General features: G+C 48.6%; 1 non-coding gene across 1 annotated transcript; it reads right to left on the bottom strand.

The window, feature by feature from the left end:
• Positions 1 to 1,182: 1,182 nt before the first annotated feature.
• trnan-guu (transfer RNA asparagine (anticodon GUU)) lies at positions 1,183 to 1,256 on the bottom strand. The gene has a single exon. It is a non-coding gene; the product is annotated as a tRNA-Asn (tRNA).
• Positions 1,257 to 13,456: the final 12,200 nt, after the last annotated feature.

The raw sequence follows: 13,456 nt of genomic DNA, 5'->3' as shown, positions 1-13,456 counted from the left end.
TCCCTCTGAGCCTGCTCCGCCATTCATTATGATCAGGACTGATAATCAAATTCAATTTCCTGATTCCCCCCTTCCCCCCATATCCCTTTAGCCCCAAGAGCTACATCTAATTTCTTCTTGAAATCACACAACATTTTAGCCTCAACAGGATCATAACAGTACCAGACGTACTGCAGCAACTCACCAAGCCTCCTTAGACAGCATCTTGCAGACCCGTGACTGCTACCATCTAGAAGAACAAGGACAGCAGACACATGGGAAAACCACCATCTAGAAGTTCCCCTCCAAGGCACAGACTGTCCTGACTTGGAAATATATCGTTGTTCCTTCACTGTTGTTGGGTCAAAAACCTGGAACTCCCTCCCTAACAGCACTGTGGGTGCACCTACACTATGTGGACTGCAGTGTTCAAGAAGGCAGCTCACCACCGCCTTCTGAAAGGTATCAAGGGTTGGGTATCAAATGCTGGCCTTGCCAGTGATGCACGTGAATGCCTTAAAAATTCGGCATTCTTAAAACGGTCTAAGGATTAGAAGTAAAACATTCCAAACACATGTTGCTGAATTAGATATTTACCTTGGTTGAAACAAAAGTAGATTTAAACAAAAAATTTGCTGATCACATTTACTGCTGAATCTATTAACCTTTACCTCGGTGGGTGTTTGCTGCCTCCTCTTGGTGGAAGGTAACCATACACTAAAATATATAAAACTTTTATCATCATAGAATCCCTACAGTACAGAGGGAGGTCATTCAACCCATTGATTCTGCACCAACTGTCTGACAGATCTTCTCATCCAGGCCCATCCTATCCCCATTACCTCACATATGTATCCCACTAATCCCCCTAGAATCCCTACAGTACAGAAAGAGGCCATTCAGCCCATCAAGTCTGCATCGACCACAATCCCACCCAGGCCCTACTCCCGAAACCTACACATTTACCTTGCTAATCCCCCTGACACTAGGGTCAATTTAGCATGGCCAGTCAACCTAACCCACACATCTTTAGACCGTGGGAGGAAACCGGAGCACCTGGAGGAAACCCACACAGACATGGGGAGAATGCGCAAACTCCACACAGACAGTGACCCGAGGCTGCAATCAATCCTGGGAACCTGGCGCTGAGAAGCAACAGTGCTAACCACAGTGCCACCCTGCCGTCCAAACACGATTACATGTTGTCCCTGGTTGGGATCGAACCACCATCCTTTAGGTTAACAGCCGAATGCGCTAACCGATTGCACCACAGAGACTACAGCTTTGGACTGTGGGAGGAAACGAGAGCACCCGGAGGAAAACCACGCAGACACAGGAAGAGCATGAACACTCCACACAGACAGTAACCCAAAGTTGGAATTGAATCCGGGTCCCTGGCACTGTGAGGCAGCAATGTTAACCGCTGCGCTAGCATGCCGCCCATTTATCTCCATTAATAAGTTTATAGGGCTGCTCTGTTGTACCTCAGTATGGGCTGTTGTTACATATTAAATGTTGCATATTAAATTACAATAACAAGCGTATACCTAACATATAAAGGTGGCACTCTAAAGAATTCAAATAGAATAAAAAGAATTAATTGCCAGGAGGTTCCTCAAGGATCCTCCCACTCTGCCTTTACAATTTTGGCAGAAATCCCATTTCTCTGCATAACATGAGGTTTACATCAACCTTCAGTGGAAATTGTGGTGGCAGAGCAAAATTTTCCCGGTAAAAATGTATTTGGTAAATAAACCAATCTTGGGTTTACATTTGCAGAAAGGTTATGAATTTATTTTACTGTAGAGTTCAAGTTAGGAAACCTTACTTCCTTGAACACTTCAAGGTCAATGTTATGAATACACTCCTCCAACCAGAAGCCGTGCCAGCTGAGAGTGCATAACCAGGTTTACGGGCCCACACCCCGTGACCCTTTGTTCACATTTGAAATATCTAACCCTCTACTGTCTAGATCACCAACAACCTGTCCTGGTCCCTCCATGCCGATGCTATAATTAAGAAAGCCCACCAACGTCTCTACTTTCTCAGAAGGCTAAGGAAATTTGACATGTCCGTTACGACTCTCACCAACTTTTACAGATGCACCATAGAAAGCATCTTTCTAGTTGGTGTGGGTCCTACTCCAATACTGTAAAAAACTACAAAAGGGTGTGAACGAATCCTGTAAACCAGCCTCCCATGCATTGACTCTGTCTACACTTCCTGTTGCCTCAGAAAAGCAGTCAGCATAATCAAGGCACCCACGCACCCCGGACATTCTCTCTTCCTCCTTCTTCTGTCGGGAAAAAGACACAAAAGCCTGAGAACACGTACCAACCGACTCAAGAACAGCTTCTTCCCTGCTGCCATCGGACTTTTGAATGGACCTACCTCATATTAAGTTGATCTTTCTCTACACCCTAGCTATTACTGTAACACTACATTCTGCACCATCTTCTTTCCTTCTCTATGTACGGTATGCTTTGTCTGTATAGCGAACAAGAAACAATACTATTCACTGTATACTAATACATGTGACAATAATAAATCAAATCAAATCAAAATCTTTTAAACCATAATAATCAGCCAATTGCAGGAATGGGCTGATAAGGATGCCTTTAGAGAATACAATGAGGACTGGTTAATCACTAGTGTTGCTAACTGTGATTAGATGTATTTCTGTAGAGTGCGAGAGGAAGATAGGTAGTCAACAGCATTTAGAGGAGAGTCATTGGCCACTATTTTATCAGTTTCGCCCCACCCATCGATGAGGCTGAGAACTCAGGATCGCACCCAATTTCTCAGCTCTCGCAATCTTCCCAGCACTGGATTTCCAGCGCTGGCAGCCTCTCGCTCATCTCCGGCAAGAGGCTGAATAATTTATTCAAATTTATTTAAATGTGTACTTGCATCTGTTTGGTGAGTCCGGCGCTCAATCATCCGGGCTCACTTCCTTTTATGGCTTCGCTGAGGGAGGTTCTCTTCGGCGGGGAACTGTCGTGTTGGCCTCGCTGGTAGAACCGGAGATCATTGAGGCCCCTCAGGGAGTCCAAGGGCAAGGGGGGGGGTGCTCCTTGGGCACTGCTAGTCTGGCATCTCAGCAATGCCCACTGGGCATTTTGGCACTGCCCACTGGGGTGGGGTCTATGGGGGTGGGGCCTGGGACATATGGATGGGATCCATAGAGACATGGCCTGGAAGGGGCAGGGCCGGGGTGGCCCAACTGGGGAGGGGGGGCCTATTGTGCGCTCCTTGGCTGCAGTTGGTTGGGGGGACATGATCTGTCTGGGCAATGGAGGTAGGCAGCAGGGGCTACAACTTTGGGCAGTGTGGGGCTTGCGATTGGCCATGGGTCCCCGGGATTGCCGAGCAGGGATTTGGTTCAGGCTGGCTGCAGCAGGGGCCTGACAGAACTGTCTCTCTCTCTCTCTGTCAGGCCTCTGATGTTGGAATTGCACATATGCAGACACAGAGGTCTGCACATGCGCAATAGCTCCTTTTGCTGGTTGAAGAAGCTGGCTGGTGAGTTAAGCCCTGCCCACTGCCTCGAGTAGCTAGAAACAGTCTAGCCCTTTTTTACATGCACTTTGTGCACAAGATTGGGAGTAAAAACTCACCCCAAAAATGGATCTGCATCTCGACCATTTTCACATGAGCTGGACACTGAGAATTTTCCTGTACAATTGTGCCCATAGAATTTTACAGCACAGCAAGAGGCCCTTTGGCCCATCATGTCTGTGCCAGCCATCAAGCCCCTATCTATTCCAGTCCCATTTTCCAATATTTGGTCCATAGCTTTGTGTGCTTTGGCATTTCAAGTGCTCGTCTAGATGCTTCTTAAATGTTCTGAGGAGTCCCGCCTCTACTGCCCTTTCAGGCAGTGAGTTTTAATTCCCACTATCCTCTGGGTGAAAACATTTCTCCTTAAATCTCCTGCTTCTTACATTAAATCTATGCCCCCTAGTTATTGACCCCTCTGTGAAGGGGAAGAGTTTCTTCCTATCTATGTCCCTCATAATTCTGTACATCTCAAGCAAGTCCTCCCTCAGCTTCTTCTGTTCTAATGAAAACAACGCCAGCTTAACCAGCCTCACTTCACAGCTGAAACACTCCAGCCCAGGCAGCATCCTGGTGAATGTCCTTTGCACCCTTTCTAGTGCAATCACATCCTTCCTATACGATGGTGACCAGAACTGTACACAGTACTCTATCTGTGGCCTAATGAGCATTTAATACAGATCCATCATAACCTCCCTGCTCTTATATTCTATGCCTCGGCTAATAAAGGTAAGTATCACATACTCCTTCTTCACCACCTTATCTACCTGTCCTGCTGCCTTCAGAGATCTTCGAACATGCACCCCGAGGTCCCTCTGGTCCTCTGTACCTACTAGCATCCTACTGTTCATTGTGAGGAGGAAAGCCTTAGACTACAGGGGAGATATAGATGAGCTGGTCAGATGAACAGAATGGTGGTAAATGGAATTTAACCCTGAGGGAGGACTTGCTTGAGATGTACAGAATTATAAGGGACATAGATAGGAAGAAATTCTGAAAATACGTCATCCCACACTTTTCACGGTTAAATTCCATTTACCACCATTCTGTTCATCTGACCAACTCATCTATATCCCCCCTGTAGTCTAAGGCTTTCCTCCTCGCTATTTACCACACCACCAATTTTCATGTCATCTTGAACTGACTGAGCATATGCCCCACATTCACGTTTAGATCATTAATGTTTGATTGTTTCTGTTAATGATCATTAATGAACAGTAGGATGCTATGAAGCAGAGAAGACCAGAGGGACATTGAGATGCATGTCCAACAATCCCTGAAGGCAGCAGGACAGGTCGATAAGTTCAAGAGGAGGATACCAGGAAAGGCAATCAGCAGCACCTAGACCTTGTAAGTTTTTCGGGCAACTCAGGCCTACAATTTTGCGCGGGTGGGGACCTTTGAGCCACTGTACGCGGGGCCGTACAGTATAGTGGACAAGGCCAGCCCCATGGTGTACGCTGTTCAGCTCCCCCGCAAGGTGAAATGGTTTCATGTAAACCAATGCAAGCTCTTCCACCCCACCAGGGCCGGGAAGAGCAAGAAGGGAGCGAGGAAGGGGGTAGCAAGTGAGGAAGCCCCCGTAGAGATGGAAACAGTTGGGGAAATACCCAACCCCACCGTTACCCACCAGGTGACAATGTGCTGTCCCAGCTGGGCAGCACCGGAGGTAGCGGCCGCAGTGAGGTTAACGGTGATACAAGCACCCAGCCCGGGTAATTTTAAACTACCCGAGCATCAGCTCACTGACCAGGTCAACTGCCTCAGTGAGGCCGAAGTTAGGGAGGCAGAGGAGATGGAGGTATCACCTCTGGTATGGGAGTCAGGGAGGGGTCGTCGGAGCAGCAGGGTCTCCAGACCCCCGGTAAGGTGGTCTCCCTCACACATGGCACTCAGGGCCCGACCCTGCAGCAAAAGGGCCCGGGTGGAAAGTAGAAGGCGTGGGGCACTACCAAGTGCGGCCACGGGTAGCCCAGTCTCCGCAGGGAATGGAGAGGGATTCCGGAAACCCTTTGGGGAAGGGGAGGCCAGGGGCAGTCAGGACCCACGGCCCACGGAGGTCCGGACCGGACGGTCGGGCCAGGCAGACGACTGGCCTCAGCAGGGTGAGGATCAGTTTTAAGTTGGCCACCCGGAGACGGGTGGCGGTGTAAATAGATATAGTATTCACGTTCTGGTTGTTTTAGTAGTTTTCCGTGTAGATTATTCTGTGTATGTGATGTTTTCCGAATTGGGAACAGTAGTGTGGAGGTCGGGAACTTCCATTGTTTAAGAATGGACGCAGGGCACTAGGACCCTGGGGAGCCGGGCTGCGAAATACAGTACCGCAGCCGGCAGCTTGTGAAATTGCACGGCGGCAATTGCAAAAGCCGTAACTGCAAGTGAGGAATACAATGGCGCCCTTCCGTTTGAAGTGGTTTCAGGAAGGGTGGACGGCAATGTGGAGGCAAGGAGGTCTTCTGTTTTGTTTTACAGATGGGTCGTCCTGCCATATGGATACTGAGTATAACAATGTGCCTGGAGATGTGCGAGAGACCCGCAGAGGGGAAATGGAGGAGTTGTTGGTATATGGGTGCTCTGGCGGCAGGGCACCCCTCGTAACTACCGGTCAGGGAGACCTGGTGGCCTCGGAGCAGGCACGCTACTCCCACGTGGGGAGGTGGCCTGGGTGGCTGGGGTCGAACTCGACCAGGTACCCCAGCCACCAGAGCTTCACATACGGAGAGGCCTCTGTCCTCTGCAAAGAGATACAGGTGGCGACTGACCGGGTTAGGGTGACTGAGGGCAGGCGGGTGTGTTTAACCTGTAAGGGGGATGTTCCTTTGGGGAGGTGGTGGTGGCTCAGGAAGCTGAGCCCGGACATGAGGGATCGATTCTCGAACTGGGAACGACTGGACAATGATACCTACTGGACCATCACGGGGTCACCAGGAGGGATTACTGTATGTTGGGAGAAATGGTGGGCTTATGACCAGGGGATATATTTGTGCCTATGGGGGTCTGCCAGGATATGTCCACAAGGGGCATCGATCACCTTCGTGAGGTGGTGGCAAGACTCCGGGGGCGGGATAAATTGGGACCGCAGTGGGAAGGGATGCGTAACTCCCAGGGCTGGGATGACTGAAAGCTACCGAACTGCTGGTTCAGGTAAAGAGACCCCTGCCCACGGCCCAACCGATCGAACCCCACAACTGTCCGACAACCACCAAGGGGACCGAGAATGGCCTAGTGCTCGTCCCCACCAAGAAGGTATTGTACCAGGGGATACACTACGCTGTTGCCTCTGTTGTGTTAAATTTGATTGAAGTGCGTCTACCAGCATGGTGCCCTTGCGAGACAGAGCTATTATACCAGGCGTTGTTAAAACAAAAACCGCTACTGTTTCCCAATGCTGTGAAGTTTCTGTATATATATATGCGGTAACCCCTACGTTTGGGGCCCGTTGGTTTATTGCTGTACTTGTTGTATTTAATGTTTTTCCATCCCGCATATTGCAAGGGATTGTTGTAATGTACCTACCTATGTCACCTTTCTCTGTGTTGCTGTATATAAAAGGGGTGTAGCTCAGATTAAGGGGACTCCTCGGGACACAGAGCTTCGCGGGTTAGTAGGGGGTGCTTACAGTCACGAAGGAGGAGAAGTGTTGCCCCTCAAACATTTATGTCGATACGGTCCGAGCGAGTCTAGACGTATCGAAGGGGCATCTGTAAGTTTTTCGGGCAACTCAGGCCTTTTTTATGAGCTGGGAAAAGGACTTGAACCCTAAAGAACTGTGAAAGTGGCCACACTTGGCTGCAGGACTTGACCAAAAATGTCCCAGGGAGCCCAGCCAGCCTGTGTGTGTGTGTGTGTGTGTGTGAAGGGGCCCAGTCCAAAAGTTGCAAGCAGCCAGAAACCAGACGGACTGCTGATTAGGTTATCAGCAGCACAAAAAGGAACTCACGACATCACCAGACTAGGCCGGCAGCAAGACAATGCACCTGGTCTGGACTCAATACAGGTGATAATGGCCTTGTCCCAGAGCGAGGAGAAGCCCATTTCCATAATGGGAAAACAATTAAACGATCTCCGATGGAACAATAAAGGACAGCAAGAGACCTATCGCCTGGGATGGGATCATCTGGTCTCTATGGACTGTAAGATCGCAGCTGCAGATAACACGAGCAAGCCTTTGTCTGTGGAACTGCCGGTTGGAAAGGGGGGCGGAGTTGGCAGGAAAAGAATTCAAGTTTTACAATATAAAAGGATGGTCAGGCTGGCCATTTCTTTCTCTTTTCTCTTCGGACCAGCATGACAGCACTCCTCTCCTGTTTCCTGCCTCTCGTTCGTGTCCAGCACGCAGCCCGAAGCCCACTGAGCAATTTAAACTCGGATTGTGAGTATCCCCTGGTAATTCGCGAAGTTCCCGAGATCATCATAGTGGATGAGGCTTTGGGGAAAGGGGGGGCTTTTGTACGTACCTTTCATAGTTTAAGACGTGGTAAACTTGTATAAAGTAAGAATTCCGTGGTGTCCATTTTAGTATTCCTTCCATAGCTAAAGTCTTATAGAGCATAAGGCAGTGTGTGTTGTTTTCCTGGTGTTTGGTGACCTTTGACCTTGATGTTTTAATAAATATATATATATATATCTTTGACTTCCGTTGGAGTCCGTTTTGATCTTTTCAATTTCTCACCAATGATCTCTGACTAAGTCACAATATTAAATATCCCTTACCATAATTCCGGAGTCTAGAACTGAGGGTACCCTGGGCGCTTCGAAACCGCCCACTCAGGAAAGGCTGCCAGGTAGTGGATAGGCAGCAGTTTCCTTTTCTCTCTCTTGGGAGCGCTACTCTAGTGAAGTAGACGCAAGGTGGCCATTGTTCCATCGGCAAGAGAGAGAATCACTCGGGCATTGGTGGGGTTTGGGTGACGGAGAACCAAACCTAAAATAAGCCCAGTGGAGTTAAAAAGACGGATCCCGCTACAACCTTAACATCAGAGGAGATATTAGTTGGTGAGAAACTGCTGTTAGGGAGGGTTATCAAGTAACTGAGAATTAGAAAAACACATTTCATAAAAAAGAAGGGGCTATGTACAATTAAGAAAGAAACATAAGCATTTCTGATTTTAGCTGTACTTAGCTGGCTTAACTTTAGATAATTATTATTTTAGAACTTCATAATTAAGTTGCTTTGCTTGGTAGTTAAGTGGCTCCATTTTTGTTTGACATAAACAAAAATAAGTATATATTCTAATTAGTTATTTTTTATCTGGGGAACTCGGTCCTGTGATTTGCACATCCTGCACTATGTGGGAAATCCTAGGCGCTCCTGGTGGTCTGGACGATCATGTGTGTGGCAGGTGCCTCTGGCTGGAGCAACTCAAATCCTAGCTTTTGGAGCTTGAGCAGCAGCTGGCGGCACTACGGTGCACATACAATACTGAGAGGTTCATGGATATCATGTTTCAGGATGTGGTCACTCCACAGCTTAAGGAAATTCAGGCAGAGAGGGAATGGGTAAATGACAGATAGAGGAAGGCATTAGTGAGAGAATCTCCCGGGTACATCCTGCTCACAAACCGTTTTCAGTCTTGGAAGATGGTGAGAGGGATGGTTCCTCTGTGGAGGCCAACCAGAGCCAAGGCCATGTCACTGCGGGTGGTCCAGCTGCTCGGGGAGGGGGGGGAGGTGCGGAAGGACAATAGTTTTATTGGCGAGAGGAGTAAACAGGTGTTACTGTGGCTGGAGATGTGACTTCAGGATGGTGTGTTTCCTCCCAGATGCCAAGGTCAAGGAGTCCAGGAACCACTACAGGTATTTTGAAGGAGGAAGGGTGAACAGCCAGTGGTTGTTGTGCATTTGGGACCAATGACATAGGAAGAAAACAAAATGAGGTCCTACAAGCCAACTGTAAGGAGTTAGGTAGGAAATTGAAATTCAGGACTTCGACAGTAGTAATCTCTGGATTACTCCCAGTACCATGGAATAGTGAATACAGGGGCAGAAGAGTAGAACAGATTAATGCATGGCTAGAGAGATGGTTCAGCAGGGAGAGCTTTATATTTCTGGGGTATTGGGATTGTTTCTGGGGAGGATACAGCACAGATACTCACACCTCGGTGGGTGCAATAAGTACACAAGCTTCTGGGTCACACACTGGTGAGCACCTCAGCTGAAGATCTGCAGCAAGTGGAGGCAGGAATGTCCCAGGGAACCGGCACTCAGAGAGTTGCTGGAGGCCAGGATTCTGCTGGGCTCCAGGCCAACGATGTGCCCTAGGGCCCGATCGTCCCAGAGCTGATGGAGCTGCAAAGGCAGAGTTGCGAACATCAGGCGGGGATGAAAGCACCCCCCCTCAGACTGCAAGGCTGACTGGAGGAATCCCATCGCCATGTGTCTGAGGAGATGGTGCCATCACTTCAGAGCACCAAGGCCAACATTGCGAGGTTGGCGTTCACAATGGCACAGGTACGTACACTTTTGGGAGGAGATGTCCGCACCATGGCTCAGCTCATGGCCTCCATGTCTGAGGTGGTGGGAATCCATGAATGTCAGAGCCTGTGGACAGTGGGGCTTCTGGACCTCACTCCAGCTGTTCCTCTATCCCATGGAAGACCACTGGGCCTCCAAAGGAATGAGGATCGTCTGGTGCACAGCCCAGGGCCTTCCACCTCGGACACCCTGGATTTGTCCAGCCTATCTGAGTCCCCCCTTCTTATGAGGGACACAACTCCAGCCCCACATAGTAATGAGGGCAGAACTGCAATACTCGCGCTGCCTGAAAGCCCTCACGGTCCAGGCCCTGCAGGGAACGCCCACCAAGGTCATCTCAGACAAGAGGGTATGGAAGTTAGCAGGCCTCCTCAACCTCAGCTGCAGATCCTGAGGAAGCACCTAGACATAGTGGGAAGGTGAGAACGATTAAGAAGTGATAGGCACCTACTTGGCACGGGTGAAAGGTGGCACTCGTGTAGAGAGCTCGCCACTATACATAGTTACAAATAATAAAATACCGTTCACACACAGAGCCTCCACCCATGCCACCAAGCCCAATGGACCCACGCACACACCCAACACTTCATCCCTATGGAGTGTGAGAATGGCTGTGCTGTGTCTCTCCCACTGAGGACAGAGTAAAGAAGTCCTGCTGCTGGCAAGCCCATCTCCCACAATCCCCAACTACCCTTCCCAAGACCCCATTCATGGAAGGAGAAAAGCACTACCTGCATGCCCCCCCCCCCCCAACCCTCCCCCCCCCCCACCCTCCCCACTGCCAGGAGTGGTTCCCACCAAGCAGGGTTTACAACTGCTTCCCACTAATGGGGAACAGGCGTCTTCACCCTGCTGGTGGGACAGAGGCATTGTGGCCCCCCCCCCGGGAGATTGGAGGCAAGGGGCGGTGGTGCTCCTTAGGCAGTGCCAGCCTGGTAATGCCAGCCTGGCACCCTGGCACTGCCCAAGGGGCACACTGGCACTGCCCACCAGACACCTTGGCACTGGGCGGGGGTGGCATTTTTATCCTTCCATGAATGGGCAGTGCCAGGGGGTGGAGCCACTAGGGGGCAGGGCATACTGGGGCAGGGCTTATTGGAGGTGATCTGTGGTGAGGTGGTACCCACTGCCACTCTGCAAGTGGAATCAGTGGGTGAGGTTTCTCACCCACAGTCCAAAGATGTGCAGGTTAGGAGGATTGGCCATGGTAAATTGTCCCTTAGTGTCAGGGGGATTAGCAGGGTAAATGCATTAGCAGGAGTTACGGGCATAGTGCCTGGGTGGGATTGTTGATGGTGCAGGCTTAATGGGCCAAATGGCCTCCTTCTGCACTGTAAGGATTTTGGGATTAAGCCTATTACTAAAGGCAGTAACTGGAGAACATCTCAGTACAAAATCTAACTTCTCTGTGCATCCTAATCGATGCTGTTTATTTCCCTGGTTTCATTCTTTGGCAGCAAGTGCTGCTGCTGTGCAGAAGCAGCGGAACTAAGGCCAGAAGCAGCATGAAAGGAAATTGTGCCTTGTGGCACTGAGTGACATAACCAGCAGATAGCTCCTATGATTATTGCTGCCCTATGTAACAAAAGCTGTTTGTAGGTCAATTAAGATTAAAAGGAATTTAGTAGCTTATGTTCACTGCTGAAAGCTTATCATGTTAGACCTAATTACAATCCTGCTTCGTGCTTTATTCGTACCAGCAAATTTCAAGTGAACACTGCTTTTATTTTCTAGACCATTTCTTTGCTGTGAACTGCACAAATTTTAACAGGACATTTATATATATGTGTAGTAATTATAAATAGTATGAGTATGGGCAGCACAGTGGCATAGTGATTAGCACTGCTGCCTCACAGTGCCAGGGACCTGGGTTCAATTCCTGGCTTGGGTCACTGTGTTTGCAGAATCTGCCTGTTCTCCCTTGTCTGCGGGGGTTTGCTCCGGATGCTCTGGTTTCCTCCCACAGTCCAAAAGACATGCTGGTTAGGTGGATTGGCTATGCTAAATTTTCCCTCAGTGTACCTGAACAGGCGCCAGAGTGTGACAACTAGGGGATTTTCACAGTAACTTCATTGCAGTGTTAATGTAAACCTACCTGCAACACTAATAAATAAACATTATGAGCAAGTGTGAAATTATTTCACTTCTATTTCAGGGTGAATCTGTTTATTTGGCATATTGGCACTGTAAAAATGCACAGGAACTTTATTTTGGTAAATTTTGTTGCTTCTACTGCTTGTGCTTTTTAAAAATAAACCTCTAGAATTTTGTCACACTTTCTGACTATTTGTGTGAACTATCATCCAATTGCATGTAGCAAAGTGAGAGCCAGATAGTTGTGTGGAAGTGTTTCTTTAAGAGGCCGGTGGGTGTGCTCAGGGTGGTCGAGGAAGAAACGGGGAGTGCGATACTCTGTCAGCCTTGACTCACCTGATAAAGGAGCAGTGCTCCGAAAGCTTGTGCCACCAAATAAACCTGTTGGACTTTAACCTGGTGTTGTAAGACTACTTACTGAACCTTGATGAGGGCGTTGATCTTTTCCCAACACTGTTCTGTTGTACTGAGATTGAGGGAGTTGACAGCTATTGACAATGCACCTCCCGCCCCGTGACTTAGTGATACCTGCACCCATCTCTGCCTCCTGTCTTCAATCTTCTCAAGGCAGACTTGGAGTTCAAAGATTGTAAAGTTAGTTGTTCTTCTCCTAGGTGGGGCCTTGTCCTGCCATTAGTTGGGTAGAAATGGTGTTTGATGGTCTTAACTCTGTGTGATTTTGATTTTAATAAATAGATGTACAATCCAGTGAGGTTATTTAAGAGTTAAAGAGCCAAGCACTATTCCTCTCTTACCTTATTGTCTCCCAGTCAGCTGCTCAGCTGAACTATCTTTTTCAAGGCTGCACAGGAATTCCCAAGTAGTTCAGCTACTTATACCCATTTCCCACAATTTTACAACTTTGCACAAATGGAAATACAAATAAACAGAACAATAGAACCATAACCATAGAATCCCTACAGTGCAGAAAGAAGCCATTCAGCCCATCAAGTCTGCATTGATGTCAATTTCACAATGTTTGCTTACTGAAGAGGCAGTATTTTTTACTCTTATGCAGTGGATTTCATGGCAGGTGGGAGCAGAGAATCCAGCAGCAGGCCAAAGTCAGAAAACCTGCTGCCGTAAAAATAGAAACATAGAGCCTTAGACTTCCTACAGTGCAGAAAGAGGCCTTTTGGCCCATTGAGTGTGCACTGACTCTCCAAAGAGCATCCCACCCAGCTCCTCTCCTCCTCCCTATCCCTGTAAACCTACACATTTACCATGGCTAGTCTTCCTAACCTGCACATCTTGGGACACTAAGAGGCAATTTATCATGGCCAATCTACCTAACTTGCACATCTTTGGGCTGTGGGAGGAAACCTGGAGGAAGCCCACTTAGACACAG

The sequence above is a fragment of the Mustelus asterias genome, chromosome 25 (genome assembly GCF_964213995.1).
Source record: "Mustelus asterias chromosome 25, sMusAst1.hap1.1, whole genome shotgun sequence".
Lineage (NCBI taxonomy): Eukaryota > Metazoa > Chordata > Chondrichthyes > Carcharhiniformes > Triakidae > Mustelus > Mustelus asterias.
The sequence above is the reverse complement of the archived record's forward strand: the minus strand, read 5'-3'. Positions and strand labels throughout refer to the sequence as shown.